The sequence below is a fragment of the Rattus norvegicus genome, chromosome 19 (genome assembly GCF_036323735.1).
Source record: "Rattus norvegicus strain BN/NHsdMcwi chromosome 19, GRCr8, whole genome shotgun sequence".
In the NCBI taxonomy this organism is placed as follows: domain Eukaryota; kingdom Metazoa; phylum Chordata; class Mammalia; order Rodentia; family Muridae; genus Rattus; species Rattus norvegicus.
This window is the reverse complement of record NC_086037.1, coordinates 70,924,764-70,937,862: the sequence shown is the minus strand read 5'-3', so window position 1 is coordinate 70,937,862 and position 13,099 is coordinate 70,924,764. Positions and strand designations below refer to the sequence as shown.

General features: G+C 45.9%; 1 long non-coding RNA gene across 1 annotated transcript; it reads left to right on the top strand.

Moving 5' to 3' along the window:
- The first annotated feature begins 4,497 nt into the window (after positions 1–4,497).
- LOC134483661 (uncharacterized) lies at positions 4,498–11,108 on the top strand. Its single transcript, XR_010060522.1, has 2 exons — positions 4,498–6,805; positions 9,600–11,108. It is a non-coding gene; the product is annotated as an uncharacterized LOC134483661 (long non-coding RNA).
- The last annotated feature ends 1,991 nt before the right edge of the window (positions 11,109–13,099 follow it).

Sequence of the window (13,099 nt, the reverse complement as noted above, 5' to 3'; positions counted from 1 at the left end):
GACTGAAAATGGACCACTACAACCTATGTCTTACAGCTTGGAGTCCTGGAGTGGAGACTGTGGGACCAGGGCTCAGACCCTTCCCATTCTTCTGAGAGAAGGGACAGCGTGACCAGTGGACCTCAATGGAGCCTATTAAAGTTGGATTTGAGGTCCCTGATGCTTTGGTTCTGACCCAACAGTTCTATGTAGAAAGCCAGGACACCATGTCCTGCTAATCCTCTGGGTGACTCCAGCCCCTGCTGCCACCGGCTCCTCTTGGGCGCCAATGATCTGGGGAATGAACTCCTGTCCTAAGTGGATCTACCTTGGGGAAAATCTACCTCACTTTTGGCACATGCGTCTCATCCTTAATGGAGTTCAGGTGGTCTCTAAATTGATGGGGATTGGCTGTCTGCCTTTCTTTCAATCCCTTCTAACTCCTAGTCTGGCTGTCCTTGCTGCTGCTGGATTACCGCCTGAATACTGCTTTCGGTGCTGTGAATAGGGGCATTGTCTCAGCCTGGAAGTGGATACATGAAAGTTTGTTCTGAGCTCTGGGATCCCCAAAACAAAGGGCAGCTGTGAGAATCCCTCTGATAGTCGCTCCTTGGCTCTGAGGAGAGCAAGCCTGCTCCTCTGTGGCTCAGACACCTCTTGGAAAGCTAGCTGGTGACAACACTGTCACTTAGCCCAAATAACCAAGGCTTACCCAAGGTCTAAATCTGAGCATCCCTAGATTCTTTCTAGCCTTTCTTCTTTACTGCAAAACTAATTTGTTCTGGCTTTTCTACAATTCCCAAAGGAGCTTGTGGTGCACAGCTAAAGAGATAAATTTCATGAGAGATTTATAACGTCAGAAATTATCAAGGCTTTCCTCTATAATAACCGGTTCTTCTACATCAGGATTTCTTTTTCTTTCTTTTTTTTTTTTTTTTTTTTTTTTTGGCCAGACGGTGCGGTTTGGAAATTAAACAATGAATGAGCTCCCTGAGTTCAGTCAGCCTTATGAGATACAGATGAAGAGTTAAGGCACAGCCAGCATGCGAAGGGCACTGGGCGCTTTAACGAGCATCCACACACAGAAGCAGATTTGCCTCAATATTTAATTGCAACAAATAAATTTGCAGAGGGCCAGTAGGTCATGCGCAATGGTTAATACCACTACCGACTTACATATTAATAGAAAATCCATCCCAGTGTAAAATGAGAGTTATTAAAAAGAGCATCTAAATCCATATCATATAAATTCAGAATAGCAGACTGTTAATTAAGTTCAGTCTCTGATTGCTGGGACTACATCTTACTACAATTTGCCATAGATTTTTCTGGCTGAACTTTTGCATAATTGCTTATTGATTTCCGTTAACGAAACCCAGGAAATAGAAAAAATGGAAATTTAAAGTATATCTTTAAACTTGATAGCCCGAGGTTTAACCCATCTGGTCAACCATTTCCCACCATTATATCTGGACTGATGGATGGCTTCTCAGTGGGATAAAGACTACTGTGGTTACTTAGATAAGCAGTCACATAAGTCATAGAGGAGGGCTAGATCTGGGGCCTCAAAGGAGCTCCCATAGCTCATAGGCGACCTACGGAGAGCTTTTCATTCTTCAAACCATGGCATTGTCCTAGATAGCTTCAACTGCCAACCTGACACAGTCTATAGTCACTCAAGAGGGGCCTCTCCATTAAGGCATTGTCCACACTAGGTAGTGGACATTTCTGTGGGAGTTGTCTTGATTATTAATTGATATAGAAAGATCCAGTCCACTGTGGGCAGCGTCATTCCTTAGGCTGGTGGTCCTAAGTCATATGAGAACACTATCTAGGCATGTGTCTGAGATTGAGCCTAGCTAGCAAGCATGCCTCCATGGCCTTTGCTTCAAGTTCCTGCTTGAGTTCCTGTCCTGACTTCCACAGTGATGGACTGTGATCTGGAAGTGTAAGCTAAATAAACCTTTTCATCCCCAAGTTGCTTTGGTTCGAGTGTTTTATCACAGCAACAGAAGGAAACCAGAACACATCTCTTTGTGTGTTTAGCCTTTATTGTACTCTCAATGGACTTAGCTGCTGTCCAGCAACTGCTGCTGGGAGTGGAAATGAGGGTCCAGGAGACCCTGTAGGAACAGAGGCAGATTTGGCTCCTGAGAAATGGAGTACACACTCCTGCTCTCAAAATCACAATCTAGGCTCTGGATACCTTACAGGGCACAGATGCCATAGTTGTCTGTGTCCTGTCCCCCCAGATTTCACTTTCCTATGTTCTCCAGTTAACTAACCTTCAGCTGCCAGGCTGTGATTTCTGGTTCTCTTTCTGCCTCCCTGTATGAAAAGCCCAACGCAGGTGAGCATGACTTCTATGAATACTGCCCTTAGCCAGTCATCCTTGGGAACCAGGACATAAACACGCCAGCTTCTTCCCCCATTCTGGTAGGGTTGTTCTGAGGTGTAGTCTACTTGCGAGAGCACACACCCCTCCGTGGATATTTCCACCTCTCACCATCCTTTGCTGCCTGCCATCTACACCGGCACTTCCCAAACACTGTTTGCACTTCAGCATTTGTCTTGTGAGAGAACCAGGAGAAAGGACCAGCTGGTTCAGGTCTCAGGCTGCTGGGCTAACAAGCTGGAGTAGGTTCTCTTTGACTTAAAGCGTTACTTCATAGGTGCATGCAAGAACAACCGTAGAGGGGATAGGAAATTGCTTCGAAGGCCATGAGTTTGCCATGGACAGTGGTAAATCCCATGGGAAGAGGAATGCAACAGCAAAGATTTAATGAAGACTCTATTGGAGATTTGGAGTCCGAGCCAAAGGAAAAGTTGAATGAATTATGAGTTGGCCAATAAGAATTTAATACTGAAAATTTTTCAGCAGTTGTGAACTGGTCACTCCCATTTTCTACCCAACTCTAAGAATGGGAAACACGTCAAAAGTAGGAACTGACTACCACCCTTTCTCCAACTATTAAACCAGATGCGATGGCACACGCCTATAAATTGATACCAGGGAGGCGGAGGCAGAAGGATCTCGGTGAACAGTGACAGTTGGGCTACTTCTTGGTTGCTGTGATAACAAGGGTGACACGAGGAACTTAAAGAAGGAAAGATTGATTTTGGCTCACAGCTTAAGGGTACTGTCAGGAAGCCACAGTGGCAAGAGCTTGGAGCAACTGGTCATGTTGCATCCCCCGTCAGGAAGCAAAGTGTGGTAAATTTTTGTGCTCAGCTAACTTTCTTTTTATATAATCCAGGGTCTGAGCCCAGGGAATGGTCTCACCCACAGTGGACACCATCCCCCTCTCAGTTAATCTAATCAAGATGATTCCCCCATAGGTGTTCTCAGAGGTCCATCTCCCAAGTGAGTATAGATCTCTTCAGATGACAGTGAGGGTCACTGGGCAGTGAGTGTGGTGCCTGAGAAACATCTGTGTATGCTCCGAGGGCCTGTCCAGGAAGCTTTAACTGAGGGGGAAGATTCACCATAAATGTCATGTCACCATTTGGGCTAGGACCACAAACTGCATAAAGGCCACCAGCAGATTCCATGACTTTCATCCTTGGCCATGCAGACTCTTACTGCAAGAAGTAGATAGTTCTTCTTCATGAATTAAGCCATCTCAGGTATTCCATTGTACCTGCACAAAACATACTATGCTATGTCTTTCCTTGTTGTGCTGACCAAATCCTTGGCAAGAACAACTTGAGGGAAGAAGTGTCTATTGGCTCATAGTTTTAGGGGCAAGAGTGAGAGGCAGCTGGCCATGTTGAATCCTCAAAGGGCAGAGAGACGAAAGCTGTCACTCAGGTCACTCTCCTTCTATATTCAACCCTGGACCCCAGCCCTGTGGAATGGAGCTGCCTACAGTTAGAGTCTTCTACCTCAGTTAAATCTTCTCGAGATACAACCACCATAGACTTATCCAGAGATGTAGTTGCCATGGCGATTCTAAACCTAGTCAAACCGACAGTGAAAATCAACCACCCTACATGCTTAGACAGTATGGGAACTGCGTTAGTCACCACACATACTTAGATAGCATGTGAACTGCATGTAAATAAACATGCTAAAATTGACATGGTGAAGTTGGATAGAGGGTTCATCGGGTAGAGCATTTGCCATGCTCCCATGAGGATTAGAGTTGCATCTACATAAACGTGACGGGCGTGGAGACCCACTTTGTAACCCCAGTGACTGAAAAGAGAGACAGGAGATTTCCCCCGAGTGAGCAGGATAGCTAGACTGGCCAAATGGGATAGCTCTAGGTTCAAGTGAGACCCTGCCTCGATATATATGGTGGGGAGTGTTTGGGAGATTGAGGAAGACACTAGGCATCATCTTTGGGCTAACCACATGTGTGTACCCACAAGTGTGAACATGCATACCTAAACATGTACGCCATATAAACATATTTGTACAACAATTAAGGTAGATAAGCCCAGAAACACTTATCTTAGTCAGAGTTTCTTTTGCTGTAACAAAACACCATAACCAAAAAAGCAAGTTGGGGAAGGAAAAGGTTTATTCAGCTTACACTTCCACATTGCTGCTCATCATGGAAGGAAGTCAGGACTGGAACTCAAACAGGGGAGGAACCTGGAGGCAGAAGCTAATGTAGAGGCCGTGGAGGGATGTTACTTACTGGCTTGTTTCCCCTGCTTTGCTCAGCTTGCTCTCTTATAGAATCTAGGGCCACCAGCCCAGGGACTGCTCACTGATCACTCGTTGAGAAAATGCCTCACAGCTGGGTCTCATGGAGGCATTTCCTCAACTGAGGCTCCTTTCTCTGTGCTAACTCTGGCTTGTGTCAAGTTGACACACAAAACCAGCCAGTAGGCAGGGACATCTCTGCATATAGCCCTGGGATCTCCGGTGACATTTTTGGACTGTGAATTGGAAGTCTTAATTCTTCCCTGACTGACTGGCTGGAGAAACAGCTCTACTCAGTAGGAGATGATTGCCGCCACGGTGGATCGACTGTTTGAAGGGGTAATATAGCATTGATGAAGGTTAACCCAGCATACATTGATGCTCTGTGTGGTTTGCTCAGCTTGCTTTTTTATAGAACCCAAAACTACCAGCCCAGGGACGTTACCTCCCACTGTGGGCTGGACCCTCCCCTAATGATAACTAATTAAGAAATTAAATGCCTTGCAGCTGGATCTCATGGAGGCGTTTTCTCAGGTCAAATTGACATAAAACTATCCAGCGCAACACTAATATATTAAATTTATCTAGCATTGCATTTATTGTTAATTATGGGAGCAAATTACCTGAGGGAATCCACCTCAAACATTCCATGTGCAAAAATGAATAGGAAATCATTCGATAAGGTATATTAAAAATACACATTTCCACAGGCTGTTCACAGTTTTCAATCAGCACAGCCTTCCTCTGTCACCCTGGTCCTCAAGCAGTGCGCCCACAGCTGAGTTTCACCCTGACGCTGTGTTAGCTCTCAATCAGAAGCGCCAGGTTTTCTGTGCCAGAAAAACTTGGCCTTCCTATGGGCACAGAACAGTAATCAGATGCCTGCTGCGACCGCCTCTAATTCCAAAATCTATTAGAGTAGAATTTACATTTTGTTTTCATCTCTTCCCCACTTGGACTAGATGCAAAATGGAAATGACTGGAAAACAGCCCTTGAGAGGCGGAGCAGCAGGAAGCCTCCTCCATGCGGGCTGTGATTTCCCTGGTGCACAGGGGTGGGCTCACCCCGTTGCCTCTTGGAAATGGCCATTTTCGTTCAGGTAAGTAAAGAATAAACTAAAGATGTTGGAACAGAGTTCTTAGCAACATGGAAGCCAGAGACAAAAAAGCACGCCCTGAGTGGCAGCGACCGGAAGTGGTTCTGCCTCAGCTAGTGAGGACTTCCATGAGGGAACCTGAGGATTTCTTGTCTGCTGCTCTTTGATGCATGATGCATGGGGACTTGCCTTTTGCCACAGTCTCTGGATCTCCCGTGGGGATACATTCCTTGGTGCACAGTCCGAGCTGTACGAGGTTCCTCCCTCACACACTTTTTTTTTCTAGATTAGAGAAGTGGAGCCAAACTTCCCCCATGAAAATCGCAAGCGAATAATAAGCTTTGACAGTAACTGCTGGCGTGTCGTTCTGAAGAAAAACAGGCAACACGATGTTTGCTACTGTGGAAAACGAATCTCTGAACGCCTGGTCTTGACGCAAAGCCCTACAACAGAAGATATGGAACCCTCCGGAACACGCGCTCCAGAAAACCTCTGGCACGGGCTCTGGAAACCCCTACAGGCTTGACTGACTGATGTAAAGTTAAAAGTAGGAGAAAGAAAATCACCAAGGTTTCTGCGGCTGGCTCTCTCTCCAGTCCCCGCCCATCTCTACCACTTGTACCCTCACCACCGCAAAAAGTGTGTCTCTTATGACCAGGAGGCAGTCATGTCACACTGGGGTGTATGCGCAGGGCAAGAGGCACACGTACCTGGCATCATTTCTGAGTAACTCCTGTATTCTGCCCCTCACATCCTGGTCATGCTCCTTTAGGCCCTATATTCTGTCACAATAGTGTTCTGGCCATGGCTGGCCTGGCCGCGGCTACATCCCTGTTAGGAAAGTAGCCAACATCCTTGTTACCCAGCTAAGCAAGCATAGTTGCGTTCACATTTTGTGGTCCTAGAAATCTTCATTCTTATATACCCTCCATGCTCTGGACTCCTTTGAAGTGTGCGTGTGCAAAGGGGCATTCTCTGTGAGATAACGAATCTAGGCGGAAGGTTTTGTTGAGGGAAGGCTAAAAGAAAGCTGTTGCTGGAGTTACAGCATCAAAGCCTGAGCCCTGACAGCCAGGTAGGTGTGAGCAGACTACAGGGGCGAGGTCCCTTGGTTGCCATCTTGTTACTGGGACAATCGCTGACAGATCAGCACCAGGAAGGGTTGGTTTTGGCCCACAGTCCATCATGGTGGAAAGAGCACACTGCAGCTGGGAAGCCAAGAGAGATGAAGTGGGTACTCAGCTCACCCTGTCCCTTATTCCACCGAGGACCCCAGTCCATGGAATGGTACTACTCACATTTGGGGCGGGTCTAAAGACCAGCACAGTTGATCCAGCCTAGGACTGTCTCACACACATGTGTCTTCCATGGTCCCAGGTCCTGTCAAGTTGACCGTCTCTGGTAAGTGTTGCCCTGAGACAGCAGCATCTAATCTAGAGAATGGTAGTTTATGGTGATAATGTTCAGAAAGAGGGGCCACCCTGGTAGAGGGATGCTGGTTTTATGGATTAGACACTGGGAAGGAAGATCTTGGTGCCGGGTTTTATTCTATGCTCATTTTTATACAACTCAAGAGAAGGAACACTTCAGGCATGCTAATCCGATGGAACGTTAGTCTGTAACAAAAGACTGCAACAAAATGACAAAGACCTGGATAGAACTGACTTCAACTCTGCAGCCTCCCCTTTTGGCAGTTACACTGATGCCCTCCCCTGGGCAGTTACACTGATGCCCTCCCCTGGGCAGTGATATTGATGCCTGCGCTCTGATTTACGACCTCACCCTGATAACTTTTCATCTGGCCATATCTTTCACACAAAGATCCTGTGAGAGATCATTTTACAGCCATCAGCCTGACACCAATACGAACCAAGGTGACTGTGGGTCTGTTAAGCTCCCTCCTGATTATCAGTTTGGTTAGCACAGTATGCACCTGACAGCATGGCCTCCTAGAGAGGTCATCTTCCTGCCTTGCAGGCAAGGCATAGGAGAGAGCTCTTCCCTCAGCATCTCCAGCCATTTGCACATGGAGGGAATAAATCCAGCTCCCTGATGAGAGCTGGTCATCACAGAGCAGCAGTGTCCTACCTCCCTTCTCCAGCCTTCCTACTGTCCTCCACACATTGATCACATGGAGATTAATGCAGTCACATGCCACATAGTGATATATAGTGCTCAAGGATGAACCACATAGCCTGAGATAGCCCTATAAGATTAAACTGCTTAGACACATTTATATAAACACAAGACATGATGTCCTTTACATAATAAAATCAGCTAACAAGCACTTCTCAAACTATCCCCATAGTTAAACTATGTGTGACTGCCACTGACTCTCTCCTATCAGCTTTTCTTCTGGAGAGTTTTTTCTTTTCTTTTTTTTAATTTTAAACATCCTCACATTAATGTAACACAGTGGTTTTTTATTATGGTATTTTCAGACTATGTTATTACATCTTGTTTTCAAACACTTGCCTACCCAACCTCTTTCTCCTGTGTCATGACCACTCTGGTTGCCTCTCTTTCTTGTACTGGACAGGACAGTTTCTGCTTCCACACGACTCCCATTAGTCTCTCTGCACCTCCCGAGATCTCTTCCTTCCCTGTCATTTCTCCCTGTCTAATGTCATGACCTTTGCATATACAGGTCTGAAATACATACTCGAGGCTGGAGAGGTGGCTCAACCGTTAAGAGCACTTGCTTCTCTGGCAGAGGACACAAATTCAATACCCAGAATCCATGACAGGTTGCGTATAACTCCAGTTCCAAGGGATTCGATATCTTCTTCTGGCCTCCAAGTGCACCTGGGCTCATGTGCACTCCCCTCCCAAATACATACAAACATACACACTTGCCATTAAAATTAAAAAGAAAATCCTTAAACATAAAAGTAAATAAGGTCACACGTATTCTCCCCTGCTCTGTGTTTATGCATTCAACATTTTAAACCTAGGGTTCTACCCAGGAAAGAAAGCACACGGATTTTGTCTTTCTGCTCTGATTGATTTCAGTAAACAACTCCTCAGTCTCACCCCTTACACAACCCAGCTAGACATAAAGCATTTCCTGATGGTTTGTGGGTGAGCAGAATCTATTCCCTAACACTTCGGAGCTTACCCCCCCTCCCCATTTTGGGTTTTTTGTTTTTGTTTTTGTTTTGGCCTTGTCAGGTTGGATCAGGCGGAAGCTTGCTATAACAATGTTGTAAGTCATCACTCCTTCAAGTTCAGTCCAAAAGGAGAAAAATAAAAAAAGGCTGTCTGGGGAGGAAGAAATACAAACCCACAGCTGACAGTCAGATAATAGGATTCAAAACGCACTCCCTCGATTCTGTTTTAGAGAATAAATGAGGCAGGAAAGACACAGTGCCCCCTTTCTCTCTGGTGTGTTGTTTACAAACTGTCGGCTTTGAGGACTTTTAATGCACTCTCTGAAGGGTGAAGTTCATTCAGTATGCCTTTAAATTAAAAGTAAATCTTAGTTTTTCAGAGAGAAAATATAGATTAAAAGGACCCTGAGCTATCTATATTATTAATTAGATGTCTTTGGGAGCCATTAATATACATCTATATGTATATATAAATACACACATGGACAGTCATTTATCTCCAATGCAGTGTGTTGGAATGGGAACCAGATAAAAGCCATAACTTCAGTGTGACAATCAACCAGCCCCTCCTCACAGAATTCAGTTAGCAGAGCAGCTAAAGACAGGGGTGGGCCTTTTGCTGTTGTTGCTGTTGTTGTTTTTCGTTTGTACCAGGAAAGAAGGCCTTGCCCATCGAATGGTGATGGCGTGGTGGAGTGGGGAGTTAGTTGACAGGGGTCCACTGTCTGAGGAATGCATCTGTTTGCTTCATCTTCACAGAGATCTCCGTGACTTACAGATGACCGCCCTCAGCTCTGCAGCTGAGACTGTTTGAGTGAAGAGGGACCAGAACCCAGAGCCGAGCGTGGCTGGCTGGGCTGCACATCCAGATGGCCTGTCTTAGTTAAGACTCTGATGGAGTCTGCACTCCATCTGCCTTTTGAATTAAATCGCAAGCTCCAGTCTCCCCAATAGGGGAACAGCTTGTGTTGGCAAACCCTTCTGTGGACAACAATGATAAACACCGGATTAAAAAGAAAACGGCCGTAGAAGACATCGGAGGACACTGGGAGGCTAGGAGGGTGGTCCCAGAGAGGCCATGAGCAAAGAGGACCCTGCCGGTCTAAGACACCTGCTCATCCACCTTCCATGAATACCTATGCTCGCCAACTGATGGATCCAAACCATAAAGATACACTCGAAGGACTCGAATAAACCTGAGAAAGGACAAAGTAGAAAGGGGAGGCCTAGATCCTGGGCTGACCCCTGAACTGTGTGCTTCTGAACAAGACACAACTAGGTGAGAATATATGCAGTACCCAGGGTGAGTCTAAGGGCCATCTTCCAAGTGGGTTGGTCAACGTCTGTCACTGCAGCAAAACACCTGAGCTGATCACTTTACAAAGAGAAATGGCTTGTCTGGGCCACAGCTTGGGAGGTTCTAGTCCTGGGTCAGTTGACCCTGTTGCTTTTGGGTCTATGACAAGGCAGCATATCATGGTTGGAGCATGTGGTATAACCCATGGCAAACCCTGCAGTCCCCTTCCTTCTGGGCAGCAGTGGAAGGACAAAGACCTTCACCTCTCCAATAACCTACAGACCTCTCATGAGGCCACTCCTCTTAAAGATGTCACCAGCTCCCAACACTGCTGCCCCATCAGATCAAGATGACAGCAGAGTAGACACAACTCAAGGTTGGATGGACAAGGACCCAAACAAGTTGTGTCTGTCACTAGATCTTCTGGAGCCTGCGGGAGGGCAACAGACCAGGTCCATCAGAGAATCTGTCAGCACCTTAGCTTTTTTTTAGCTTAAATCAGTAGGGAAACTACCCAGGAGAGAATAAAATTCTAAACCAGAGAAGACCAACCGTCCTTGAACAAGTAGGGTGAGTTGGGAAGGTAAGAGCTATAGTAGTGAATCTTCAGAAACATGGGCTTGTGTCTCCAGACACCTAAGAATCAGCATGTGACCCACAAGAAGAGCCATGACTTTGAGGAGCCTCATCCAAACCACTGTCACCAACCAAGTCAGGTCTGATCGGTGCTTGGTAGATATCCAATGCCGTCTGCCAAGGGGCACTCTCATTTAAACGTCTCTCTGAATAAACAAAGCACATTTCGGGTTGGAAATCTCTGCTCGCTCATTAAGGAGCTCCTGACACAGTCCAAGCACTATGCTCTCCACAGACTCTGAAAGTGTTTGTTCTCTGTAAATGCAGATAGTTCAGTTTTAAGTATTTGTCTCCTGTAGTAAAGTAAAAAAAAAAAAAATAAAGTCTAGACTTTCTCTCAATCTCTAAGAAAAAATGTAGTCACAACCACAGACCAGAGGGGAGATATTCCAAAGAGAAAGGCGATTTATTTAGCTCGTCCACATTGGAAAGAGGAATGCAAGGGTCCAGTGATCCCCACAAAGTTTATCGCTGGGGCCTCAACATTAGTTTTAGGTTTTAACAGAGGGCTAGAGGTATTCACAGCTAAGCAGTCCTGGTCAAGGTGCGGCCTTGCTGTCCCCTGACCCACCAAGGTCTTGGCTCCAGTCTCTTCTGCAGAGTGGTTTTTGGGAACATGGAGGATTGTAGGGAGCGGCACATATGGATAAAAAGATGGTGCTGACATCCGGTGGTCATTTGTGGCAAACAACCTTTCAGTGCATGTGTTGGCATACCTCCAGCATCTACAAGGCCGGGGTGATATTCATGCTAATGAGGTATTTCATGCTCCACCGATCCCCAGAGGACAAGTTTACAGCCATAGCCTGTTTTGTATATAAGGCTAGTGCCTTTGTTGCTCAGGGTCCCCGTATCAACAATGAGGTGTTCTTGCAATAAAGGCTATGTTGCGTCTTCCTTGCCGGCCGAGGTGGGCGTTACAGGAGGGGACAGAGACAAAGCTCCACACTGACTCTTCACAGCCTGAAGAGTTCTCCTCATCCTCCAAGGATCTCAGTTCTGGCCAGATCAAACAGGGTTTGTGGCTTCCATGCAGAAAAGAATTCCAGACTAGCTGATTTATGAAGCATAACTGAAGAGCTTTTTTAAAATCATTTGAGATTGTAATATAATCGCTTACTTCCTCCCTTTCCTCTCTCCAACCTAACCCCCATACTCCGTATTCTTTTTCTTTGTCATCACATGCATATACGTGTATACATGTGTGTTTAAATGCATAAATGCAATCTGCTAATCAGCTAATTACATAAGATGTCACTTGTGTGTACATGCTTTCAGAGCTGACTGTCTGGTACTGGATAACCAACTGGGGAACGCTCTTTCTCCTGCTCTTAGCATTCCTTAGCTGCCTTTTTAGTAGACCTTTTAGTAGACCATTCCTTAGTAGACCTTTTTGTAGGGTTGAGGCCTCCTGGGCTCTCCCCTTCACTTGAACATGTCTGTCTGTGGGTAGAGACAAATATTTAAATGTAGTTAGGGACTAGGCTGGTTTAATGAATTACAGATTCTTCTCCTAGATCCATGACCTCATTAGCTCCATGTAACTGGTTAGGTTTCCAGTCCCAGGCCTGATTTCCTGCTTGTCGAACAAAGCTTAAGTCCAGTTAGAGAGCTGTTGGTTGCTACCAGAGTATGTGTGACACTACTACATGTTTGGGTTGTCCTGCCCTGTCGGTCATTGTTGCGGTTCATAGCTGTCATAGCTGGTTAGGACTGGTTCATAGCTGTCATAGCTGGTTAGGACTGGTTCATAGCTGTCATAGCTGGTTAGGACCGGTTCATAGCTGTCATAGCTGGTTAGGACTGGTTCATAGCTGTCATAGCTGATTAGGACCGTGGGTACTTCCCTCCTTTGGAAGCTTGCATAGGGAGGGCCTCCTGGTAAAATGAAGAGTTGGAGTTTTATTTAAGTTATTTTAACACAGACTTGCAGTGTGAGGGCTAGGAGAAAGGCTCTAAGGAAAAAGGCAAGACATGCCCAAGTATGGGTCTTTGCTCCTCAAGAGGGAGCTGAAATTAGCAGTAGCTATATATACTATTTTGGTGGCTCTCAAGCTACATTTCAAAGTTGCTAAGAATTTCTTTCTTTTTTGATAATCAAGATTTACAGTGGTTCCAGAACTGCCTCAGGTGGATTATAGTCTGACCGTGTAGAACGAGGGGTCTATGGGGTTGTAGTCTGACCATGTAGAATCAGGGGTCTATGGGGTTGTAGTCTGACCATGTAGAATTGGGGGTCTATGGGTTTGCACACAGGATTAAGTGTGTGGTAACCTGTACATGGGATTTCTGGTGAGACTCCAGGAAAATTGTAGGCTTATGGTGG